This window comes from Entelurus aequoreus, linkage group LG08 (assembly GCF_033978785.1).
Source record: "Entelurus aequoreus isolate RoL-2023_Sb linkage group LG08, RoL_Eaeq_v1.1, whole genome shotgun sequence".
In the NCBI taxonomy this organism is placed as follows: domain Eukaryota; kingdom Metazoa; phylum Chordata; class Actinopteri; order Syngnathiformes; family Syngnathidae; genus Entelurus; species Entelurus aequoreus.
The window spans coordinates 12777725-12789983 of record NC_084738.1 but is presented as its reverse complement, the minus strand read 5'-3'; the positions used below and the strand labels follow the sequence as shown (position 1 = coordinate 12789983).

Sequence of the window (12259 nt, the reverse complement as noted above, 5' to 3'; positions counted from 1 at the left end):
TAACCCGCCAATACAACTCAAACACCCGCACAACACACTCAATCCCACAGCCCAAAGTACCGTTCACCTCCCCAAAGTTCATACAGCACATATATTTCCCCAAAGTCCCCAAAGTTACGTACGTGACATGCACATAGCGGCACGCACGTACGGGCAAGCGATCAAATGTTTGGAAGCCGCAGCTGCGTATCCAACTCAAAGTCCTCCTGGTACAGTGTTTCCCATAAACTGCCAAGATACCTGTGGCGGTGGGGGCGTGGCTAGAGGCGTGGTCACCATGACATCATCGAGCAATTTGCATAATTTACTACAATGGTATGATTTTCTCTAAAAGGCTCAAAAAATGTATACTTACTAATTAATAATAACAGTTTTGTTTTAAACGTCCATCCATCCATCCATTTTACAATATAATTACAACACTTTATGTACATATTTATATACAGATTTGAACAATAAGTTATTCACTGAAATATATTTATTAATTGTGGTTCTTACAAAAAATATATCTTATAAAATATAAAAGCTAAAATGTCTCTTAAAGCTCTGCCCCTTTAATTAGTCCATACTAAATAATTTAACTTTAGCCTATTACTACAAGTTACAACCATATTATTTACCAGCAACATAAAGTGAAACAGAGGCAGAGGTGTCCTGCCACAGTCAGTAACAAATAAACAGAAAACAGTAGTGGTCAAATACAAATAAGGCAACAAGAGAAGTATCCTACACTTCTCTTTTGTAAAGTAAATCTGAACAGCCTATATGGGCATCTACATCAACTATATGATTTGCCTGAGAAACTGGACAAGACAAAAAAAAAATACAAAAATACAAAAAATAAAAACAATTTTTTTTAAATTTTTTAAATTTGTGGCGGACGTAATTCTTTCGTGGCGGGCCGCAACAAATAAATGAATGTGTGGGAAACACTGTGGTAAGAGTCTCTATTGTCCCAGTTCTTCACAGGCCAATGGTAAAGCTTGACTGTCATCTTTCGGGAATGTAAACAATGAAACACCGGCTGTGTTATCCGGCACAACAGTCAGGGGGTGCATTCTACGGCGGGGGTGCGTTATCCGGCACAACAGTCAGGGGGTGCATTCTACGGCGGGGGTGCGTTATCCGGCACAACTCCTGCCGCAATACACCGCTTCTCACCTACAGCTTTCTTCTTTACTGTCTCCATTGTTCATTGAACAAATTGTAAAAGATTCACCAACACAGATGTCCAGAATACTGTGGAATTTTGCGATGAAAACAGACGACTTAATAGCTGGCCAAAATGTCCTCTACAATCCATGACGTCACGCGCAGGCGTCATCATACCGAGACGTTTTCAGCAGGATATTGCGCGCGAAATTTAAAATTGCACTTTAGTAAGTTAACCCGGCCGTATTGGCATGTGTTGCAATGTTAAGATTTCATTATTGATATATAATCTATCAGACTGTGTGGTCGGTAGTAGTGGCTTTCAGTAGGCCTTTAAGAAGCAAGATGTCAATCGGTACATATCATTCAAAAACGTTTTGTTTGGAAAAAAACATTTTTAATTTTCAAAACACCCCTAAGTGCTAACATCGATGCAAACTGAAAGACAAAGAAAACCACCAGACATGGCAATTACATTTATCTTTCGATTAATTACCTCTGCCAGGATGTCATGTAGTCATCATCTGTTTTGCAAATGTTTACTTTTTGTTGACGTTGTCTTCTTGTTTACCAGGACATTTAGAAAGTGCAGTGAGCCACAAACGCTCCACAGACCATACTTTTGCCACCCCTGCCACATGTAGTGAAACAAATAACCTCAGCGTCATGGCGATCAGCGCAAAAGCACACAAAAAAAAGGATGTTGAGACACTCTGCAGGATGATTTGGACCTCAATCAGGGCTGAAAATTCACCTCATCATTAATTCAGAGAGTCAGCCAGACATCCTCCTTCACCTCTTCTCCTCTGTGTGTTTTCTGTGGCTGTCTCCTGACACCTTATCATGGGTTTTATGTTGCAGCACATGTCCAGGAGGCACACATAAGCATATCTCTGTCGGTCAGATGAGGAGTAACCTCCTGCTAACGGTGATAAACAGGAGTCCACAATGACTGCTGGAGCACAGTGGCTCTTTTCTTTGATATATATATAAATAACTTTTACCCTTTGGAGGAGTTGCACTTGTGCACTTCATGCGAACCCAGTTGATGTGGCACCTGCAGAGAGGGCGGCTGTGCTATTCTTAAAAACAAAAATGTATGCAGCGAGCAGCAAGTCACGCCAGTAGAAGCAAAGCATTTTCTTCTGGCAGTGTCAGTTACGGCAGTGGTCCCCAACCTTTTTGTAGCTGCGGACTGGTCAATGCTTGAAAATTTGTCCCACGGACCGGGGGGTGTGGGGGGGGTTTGGGCGGGGGGTGACATTTAATTTTTTTTTTTTCTTTTTTTTTTTTTTGTTATAAAGAAATACAATCATGTGTTCTTACGGACTGTATCCCTGAAGACTGTATTGATATTGTGATTTTTATGTTGATTTAATTAAAAAAAAAAAAAAAAAATTTTTTAAATTCTTCTGCGGCTCGGTACCAATCGGTACCGGGCCGGTGGTTGGGTACCACTGAGTTACGGTACCTGCACTATGCCACTCCGTGTCAAAGGTGAGTAGTAGAGATGTCCGATAATATCGGACTGCCGATATTATCGGCCGATAAATGCTTTAAAATGTGATATTGGAAATTATCGGTATCGGTTTCAAAATGATCGGTATCGGTTTCAAAAAGTAAAATTTATGACTTTTTAAAACGCTGCTGTGTACACGGACGTAGGGAGAAGTACAGAGCGCCAATGAACCTTAAAGGCACCGCCTTTGCGTGCCAGCCCAATCACATAATATCTACGGCTTTTCACACACACAAGGGAATGCAACGCATATTTGGTCAACAGCCATACAGGTCACACTGAGGGTTGTGGTATAAACAACTTTAACACTGTTACAAATATGCGCCACACTGTGAACCCATACCAAACAAGAATGACAAACACATTTCGGGGCAACATCCGCACCGTAACACAACATAAACACAACAGAACAAATACCCAGAACCCCTTGCAGCACTAACTCTTCCGGGACGCTACAATATACACCTACCGCCCACCCCCCACCTCAACCTCCTCATGCTTTCTCAGGGAGAGCATGTCCCCAATTCCAAGAGTAACCCCTGACTGCAGCCTGCAGATCGAGGAGGGGCTTAAATTTTCCCTAAATGTGGGCTGGTCTAAACGTTTAAGCAGAAAGCGGGAGAACGTATTCCCGTCTGAGTCCATACTACTGCGCGCTTTTCTGCCTTGAGGTAAGTTGCCGCTCTCTGACTACCTTGAACCGCGAAAGCAACCCGGTTTCGAAACGAATAAAGACCAACTTCGATATTGTACATTATAAGTTAAAAGTTAAAGTAAAAGTTAAAGTACCAATGATTGTCACACACACACAAGGTGTGGTGAAATGTGTCCTCTGCATTTGACCCATCCCCTTGATCACCCCCTGGGAGGTGAGGGGAGCAGTGGGCAGCAGCGTAGCCGCGCCCGGGAATAATTTTTGGTGATTTAACCCCCAATTCCAACCCTTGATGCTGAGTGCCAAGCAGGGAGGTAATGGCTCCCATTTTTATAGTCTTTGGTATGACCCGGCCGGGGTTTGAACTCACAACCTACCGATCTCAGGGCGGACACTCTAACCACTAGGCCACTAAAACTAATATAAACTAATGTATGGATAGACAAACAAGTCGATCAAGTTAAAAGTAGGAATGTCTAAGTCTATCAAATACATGAACCTTTTTCCATATTAAGTCATTGTGCTGTGCTTTATTGACGTTTGAGAATGTGCTGCCGGATCTCCGCCACCAGATGGAGCCCGCGGGGGTGAACCCATGGGTTAAACGTTTAGACCAGCCCACATTTAGGGAAAATAAGCCCCTCCTCGATCTGCGGGCTGCAGCCAGGGGCACTTGAATTCCAAGCTGCTGTTTTGAGGCATGTTAAAAAAAATAATGCACTTTGTGACTTCAATAATAAATATGGCAGTGCCATCTTGGCATTTTTTTTCCATAACTTGAGTTGATTTATTTTGGAAAACCTTGTTACATTGTTTAATGCATCCAGCGGGGCATCACAACAAAATTAGGCATAATAATGTGTTAATTCCACGACTGTATATATCGGTAGATATCGGAATCTGTAATTAAGAGTTGGACAATATCTGATATCGGCATAAAAGCCATTATCGGACATCTTTAGTGAGTAGCTTAGTTGAATTATGTGGCGGTTAGCTTCTTTTCACACTTGCATGATATATATTTTTAGAATAGCACAAAGTGCGCTGAAAACAGCTCACAGGTTCCAAACATACGAGAAACGCCGCTTATTATGAGGCAGTGCAGGGAAAAGTGAGCATCTTTTGGCAAAGCTGGAAGTTGTATTGGATCTGAGGTGTGCATATTGCATGAGGTGATATTAGATAAGAGCACGATGATTAAGCGAGAAGAGCAGCCAAGGAGGGGAGGAGACGTCAGGGAATTGAGTGTGAAAAGGGAAGTGTGTTTGGAGGGGGGGAAAGAGGAAGGAAAATATGCCATAATTCCACCTCATAAAAACGTCTGTGCTGGCCGAGGCTGTGATGCACTCGTGCAAAAAGGCCCAGTGGAGCGGAGCTGAGCACAGAAGCAGAACGCCTTATCAGCATTAACAACCCAGCCCACTGAGCGTTGTACTCCTTTCCTGTCCTCGTCCTCCTTCCTCCTCACTGCACAACGTCAGTGGGCGTGTGCATTGGTCATTAGGAGCAGTGATAACATTTAGCTAGCCTTCACCTTGGCTGCAAAAAAAAGAAAAGAAGAGGGGGTGGAGGGGTGGAGGGGCGTCGGAGGCGGAGAGGCAATTTATCCCGCTGTCACAGCCTTCATTCGAAGCCCTTTTGGAGGCTGCTGGGTACACTTAGAGACGTAATAGACACACCTCGAGGGACGGGAGTGACGCTTGATGAAGAGCGACAAAGAGGCAAGTGTAGGGAATTCAAATGTCCCTCGTGGTGCGACATTTTACGCCTCTGAACTAAATAAAGACAACTTCAGATTGTTTTCTTTGTCTTACTTTGGCCAAAAATAGAACAAACACATTATGAAAATATTACATAAAAAGTATAGAAAAAATATACCCGGCAGCGGTAAAGTTTAGATCCATGAAGGAAAGAATAAAGTGAATGATGTTTATAACTGGATAAATTTACATATGCATGAAAATTTGTTTTCTTTTGTATTATTTTTTTTAATTAATTAAGTAAAGTTTATGACAACCTTTTTCCAAAACACAATATAGAATGTGAGATATAACAGGACAATGCATACATTTATCATTTGTTTTCAAAACGGTAAAAAAAAAGTGGGACCCCAAAAATTTACTGTGGGACCCCATTTTTATGACTTGATGGGGTCCTAGCACCAACACTGATGGAGTATTGGTACGTGCAAAACAGCAGCAGGTGGCTGTGGCCTGAGGGCCGGTTCTAATACTAATCAAATATCATCCCGGGGGCCATAGATCATTCATTCGCTGGCCCACGGGCCTTGACTTTGACACCCCTGGTTTAAAGAGTGTAACTAATAAATATGGCTAAAATCCAGACCAAATGGAGTGCCCAGAACTGTAAATACGAGATCATACAGATGTGTTGTTAGAATAATCATGTATATATATTATCACACAACTTTAGTATGCTTAAGGTCCGTTGCTATAGTTATTAGCTATTGTGCTCAAGCTGCATTTTTTCTATCTGTGTAAGGACAACATTTCTTGTCTGAGGGGTGGCCTCAGCCGCAGATGTTAACTTTGTTTTAGCCCGCTAACAGCCAAGGACTTCATCGAAGTTATAACAAGGCCCCAGCACATTCCGTCACATATTGTGCGTACTGGACCTGCTTTGCATGATATATGTGACGACTCCTTTTAGAGGCGGCTTCAGTGATGTTGACTGTGGAACTCCTGAATAAATAGAGGGACGCGGGAGCTGCACCTTAGAGCGTAGGGCGAGACTGTCACTAAGTGTGCAGCTCCATGCGTTCTCCTCATGAGCTAAATTGAACTCTGTCTCTGCATGGTTCCTTGCTTCTTGTCTGATTAATAGATGTCATCAGTGTTTGAACCTGACAGGTGTGCAAAAATAGTAGATCACTTGTCAAATCTTAAGAAACGGGTGTTTTATTTGTTCCCAGAGCCTGAATTTTACCTTTTTTTGCCATTGTTAAAGTTAAAGACAAAAGGTACTGAGAATTTTAGACCTACTGATTTATTAATCGAGTTGTTTTTTTTCTTTCTACATTTTACTCTAATATTTAGTGTGGGCGCCTTTAGCAATAATCATAGCAGCGCAGCTTTCTGGCATGTTGTCGATGTAATTTCTGAGAGTTTTAAAACTTGATGTCCTTCCTGTTGTAATGAACATATTAGGGAGATTTGACTGTTATTTAGCTTTTCCAACATGCAGTATGTTTCTCAGAAATAGACAAAGGCATCATGCAGGTGTCTCTGGAACATTCATTATGCAATATCAGTGTGGTTGAAGGTATCATTATGAAAGAAATAATGGTTTTATGGCGGCATTTGGGGTCATTTCATTGAAATAGGACTTTGTTTTCCAGTTCATTGCAAGTGTTCTAAGATTTTTGCACACCACTGTAGTTATCGCACGGAGGCTGCAATACAGCACAAGTGAAAGTATTATTATAACAGGGTTTCCCTTACAAGGCTGGGCGATTTGGCAAAATAAATTATCACAATGAATTTTTTTTATCTCATCCGATCTCAATTAATATCACAACTTTTTTTTTTTTTAATTAAAGCGGATAGTCCTGAGCAGGAATATACAGAGTACCGCATCCATAATGTTTACTATATACTTCTGCAGTATCTTGTGACAAACATTTCCACAATGTTTTATTGAGGTAATACAGTCGTGCTCATAAGTTTACATACCCTGGGAGGATTTAAGATTTCTTGGCCATTCTTCAGAGAATATGAATGATAACACAAAAACTTTTCTTCCACTCATGCTTAATGGTTGTGTGAAGCTATTTATTGGCAAACAACTGTGTTTACTCTTTTTTTTTTAAAATCAAAATGACAAAAGAAAGTGCCCAAATGACCCTGATCAAAAGTTTACATACCCCAGTGACTTTGATCTGATAACATGCACAAAAGTTGACACAAACAGGTTTGAATGGCTAATCAAGGTTCCAATCCTCACCTGTGACATGTTTGTGACAGGTCAGTGAGTTTCTGGGCTTCTGACAGACCATTGCATCTTTCATCCAGTGCTGCACATATGTTTCTGGATTCTGAGTCATGGGGAAGGCAAGAGAATTGTCAAAGGATCTACGAGAAAAGGTAATTGAACTGCATAAAACGGGAAAGGGGTATAAAAAGATATCCAAGGAATTGAGAATGCCAATCAGCAGTGTTCAAACGCTGATTAAGAAGTGGAAAATGAGGGATTCAGGTAGACCAGCAAAGATTTCAGCCACAACTGCCAGGAAAAGTGTTCGAGATGCAAAGAAAAATCCACAAATAACTTCAGCTGAAATACAGGACTCTCTGAAAAATGGTGGTGTGGCTGTTTCAAGACGCACAATAAGGAGGCACTTGAAGTAAAATGGGCTGCATGGTCGAGTCACCAGAAGAAAGCCATTTCTGCGCAAATGTCACAAAGTATCCCGCTTACATTACGCCAAACAGCACAGAGACAAGCCTCAAAACTTCTGGAACAAAGTCATTCGGAGTGATGAGACCAAAATTTAACTTTTTGGCCACTCAGCCATGCAGGGTCATTTGGGTACTTTCTTTTGTCATTTTGATTTAAAAAGAGTAAACACAGTTGTTTGCCAATAAATAGCTTCACACAACCATTAAGCATGAGTGGAAGAAAGGTTTTTGTGTTATTCATATTCTCTGAAGAATGGCCAAGAAATCATAAATTCTCCCAGGGTATGTAAACTTATGAGCACAAAGGTATATGCTAACAGCTGACAACTGTCATTTCGTTCATATATATAATTGTGTTTACTAGAAGTACAACAGTACAGGTAATCCACGCTACAATCCGTACCTGGTTTCTGGGCCACGGTTTTGCTTCTTTTTTGGTACGTTTTGTGGGGTTAAAAGAAAATAACTTTTTTGCCTCTCAAAGTTATTTAGTTTTTTTGCTTGTCGTCACAAACATTCTGCAGTAATTGGAGTGTAACATGTTTAGCCTTGTCCTCCAGTGATAATGATAATATTTAAAAAAAAAAAAAAATAAAAAAAAAATCACAATATGACCCTATATTATTATTATTATTTCTACATTTCAAACATGTCCTTGGGGGCTACAAAACATGTAACGGTGGTTAATTGGTCCAAATTTTGCATAGATTATGTTTACAGACCATCTTCAAGTCGCTTTCTGACCATCTCTTTGGGATGCACCAGTTTGTTGGCGGCCTTATTTACGTGCCTCCACTTCGACAGCGTACAGTGTCTTCTCCCCGTCATCTTTGTTGTACCGGTAGTTTTCAGCGCTTCCATAGCAAGTCAACTGACAGATATAAGTTCAAACTATACGCCACTTTGCTTTAAAAATGGCAACAGCGGAGGATGCATGTGAATATATGAGCCAGTCTGCCCCACAACAAGAGAATAGAGAAAAAGAAGAAGCTTATTGATGACAATGGGGGACTTAGCTCTTTGGGTAAAACTTTACTGTAAATGGAGGCTTCTGCTGACGTCGTTTAGAGGAAGTATGAAGGAAGGCAAGACTGTTTTATAAATATCTCTGATTATCTGCCATGCCTCCATGGTTTGATTCAACATTATCAGGACTAACGCAGATTCCAGATACACAAAAACAGGTACTATCAGGTAAGAAAAGTTGGTTTGGCATTATAGGTCCCCTATAAGGCACACTTAAAATGGGGGTTTGGGGGTTTGGTGGTAACGGGGGTGTATATTGTAGCGTCCTGGAAGAGTTAGTGCTGCAAGGGGTTCTGGGTATTTGTGTTACGGTGCGGATGTTCTCCCGAAATGTGTTTGTCATTCTTGTTTGGTGTGGGTTCACAGTGTGTCGCATATTTGTAACAGTGTTAAAGTTGTTTATACGGCCACCCTCAGTGTGACCTGTATGGCTGTTGATCAAGTATGCATTGCATTCACTTGTGTGTGTGTGTGTGTGTGTGTGTGTGTGTAAAAGCCGCATATATAATGTGATTGGGGCGGCACGCTATTTGTATGTAGGAAAAGCGGACATGACGACAGGTTGTAGAGGACGCCAAAGGCAGTGCCTTTAAGGAACGCCCCCAATATTGTTGTCCGGGTGGAAATCGGGAGAAATTCGGGAGAATGGTTGCCCCGGGAGATTTTCGAGAGGGGCACTGAAATTCGGGAGTCTCCCGGGAAAATCGGGAGGGCTAGCAAGTATGAATGCGGTGCGCCTTATATATGAAAAAAGATGGGAAAATAGACCATTAATCGGCAGCGTGCCTTATAATCCGGTGCGCCCTATGGTCCGGAAAATACGGTAAATGCAGTTTATTTGCTGCAATGGAGGCGATTGATATTAGCTTTGGGGCTTGGCTTTGTATGGAGACAAATAATTAGCTGCAAGCCGCATTTCAGCTAGTGGGGACTAAAAATAAATAGTGTCAACTATAAGTTATCGGCAATGGTTATCACATACTCTTTCAAGAAAATCGGCCGATACTGATCGGTATATCCCTATAGCCATACTTGCCAACCCTCCCGATTTTCCCGGGAGACTCCCGAATTTCAGTGCCCTTCCCGAAAATCTCCCGGGGCAACCATTCTCCCGAATTTCTCCCGATTTCCACCCGGACAACAATATTGGGGGCGTGCCTTAAAAGGCACTGCCTTTAGCGCCCCCTACAATCTGTCGTCATGTCCGCTTTTCCTCCATACAAACAGCGTGCCGACCCAGTCACATAATATGTGCAGCTTTTACACACACATAAGTGAATGCAAGGCATACCTGATCAACAGCCATACAGGTCACACTGAGGGTGGCCGTATAAACAACTTTAACACTGTTACAAATATGCGCCACACTGTGAACCCACACCAAACAAGAATGACAAACACATTTCGGGAGAACATCCGCACCGTAACACAACATAAACACAACAGAACAAATACCCAGAACCTTGCAGCACTAACTCTTCCGGGACGCTACAATATACACCCCCGCTACCACCAAACCCCGCCCACCTCAACCCCACACCCACCCCCCATCTCCCGAATTCGGAGGTCTCAAGGTTGACAAGTATGCCTATAGCAGATCATTAATATGTTGGTGTTTTGTCTTCTTAACTTTGGATTTAAAAGTTTGTGCAGGCACTTAACACACAGAAGCGCCGATCACGGGAGCTCTGCAGTGCGACTCTGAGGTCAGACTACTTGTGAAACTTAAGCAGCTTAAAAAGTTGTTACGCAATACGTGCAGCGACCACTAAGTAGCTTCACAATTTTGTTTTGTGTAAAAGCACACACACACTCACACAATAATAGTACAGTATTAACACACCTACAGTGCACAATTAACCATGATGCAAATGTTGTCAAACGGGGTTTTTTTATACACAGTACTGCACTGTTTTTGTGCTACTTGCACTTAACTATTGATTGATTGATTGATTGAAACTTTTATTAGTAGATTGCACAGTACAGTACATATTCCGTACAATTGACCACTAAATGGTAACACCCGAATAGGTTTTCCAACTTGTTTACGTCGGGGTCCACGTAAATCAATTCATGGTTAATTCATCACTAATGGTTAATCAATTCACTAGTTTTGAATATGTACCGTATTTTTCGGAGTATAAATCGCTCCGGAGTATAAGTCGCACCGGCCGAAAATGCATAATAAAGAAGGAAAAAAACATATATACGTCGCACTGGAGTATAAATTGCATTTTTTTGGGAAATTTATTTGATAAAACCCAACACCAAGAATAGATATTTGAAAGGCAATTTAAAATAAATAAAGAATAGTGAACAACAGGCTGAATAAGTGTACGTTATATGAGGCATAAATAACCAATTGAGAACGTGTCTGGTATGTTAACGTAACATATTATGGTAAGTCATTCAAATAACTATAACATATAGAACAGGGGTGTCCAAAGTGCGGCCCGGGGGCCATTTGCGGCCCGCAGCTAATTGCTTACTGGCCCGCCACACATTCTGGAAATGCTATTGCAAAAATAAAAAATAAACATTTAAGAAAGTGGAATGCAGTTGACACAAAGCTGCCATGCAGGCTGTTTTTTTTCTTTTGTCTTTCTTCATTTTTCTTTTTTTTGCCATTGCTCCAAAAAAAATCAATGTTATAATGAATTATTTTTAATTCTCCAATTACTTCAAAAATGTCACTTTAAAACGTTTTGTGTGGAAAAAATATTGCATATATTGTGTGGTTGCCATATAAAAACATCAAACAAAGCATAAAACAAACCAAAATAATAGCTCAAACGTAAAATTAACAGATATATCTGAAGTTGATCTCGTGTTGAAAGTAAAAAATAAATAAATAAATGTATCACTTTATGAGTGGGGCGCCTTTTGGATCCCAAAGATATTTAGTGAGATTTTATTTATCTTTACACTGCGATTACTCAAAAATAATAATGAATCAATGGTTTGAGTTGGTTTATTTCGAACATGCAAGCATACAACATGATGGTGTCCTGCATTATTGATTATGGCTCTGATTACTAAATACTGCATATTTCAGCTTTACTATAAAAAACTGAAATGTTGTCTTTGACAAAAAAGGCATAAAACCTTTTCTTTTTTTTTTACTTCATATCAACCTGAAGTTGATATAGAGATTCACTGTAAGTGTTAAATCAAATAAAAAAAATAATAATTTGACTTATTTTTAACATTTTAATGACTGAGACCCTTTATGATCCCCGGGAACCCTAAAGGTAAAAAATAAAAATAAATCCATATATTTTGTCATGGTTTGAAAATGGAAAATATCAAAATGGCCCCCGCATGCTTTAATTTTTCCATGTGCGACCCTCAGTGGAAAAAGTTTGGACACCCCCGATATAGAACATGCTATACGTTTACCAAACAATCTGTCACTCCTAATCGCTAAATCCCATGAAATCTTATACGTCTAGTCTCTTGCGTGAATGAGCTAAATAATATTTGACATTT

At 40.6% G+C, this 12259-nt stretch overlaps 1 protein-coding gene across 2 annotated transcripts in view; it reads right to left on the bottom strand.

Moving 5' to 3' along the window:
* LOC133655419 (SH3 and cysteine-rich domain-containing protein 2-like) overlaps positions 1 to 12259 on the bottom strand; it is a 64477-nt gene that overhangs the window by 51552 nt on the left and 666 nt on the right. The window lies entirely within an intron of this gene.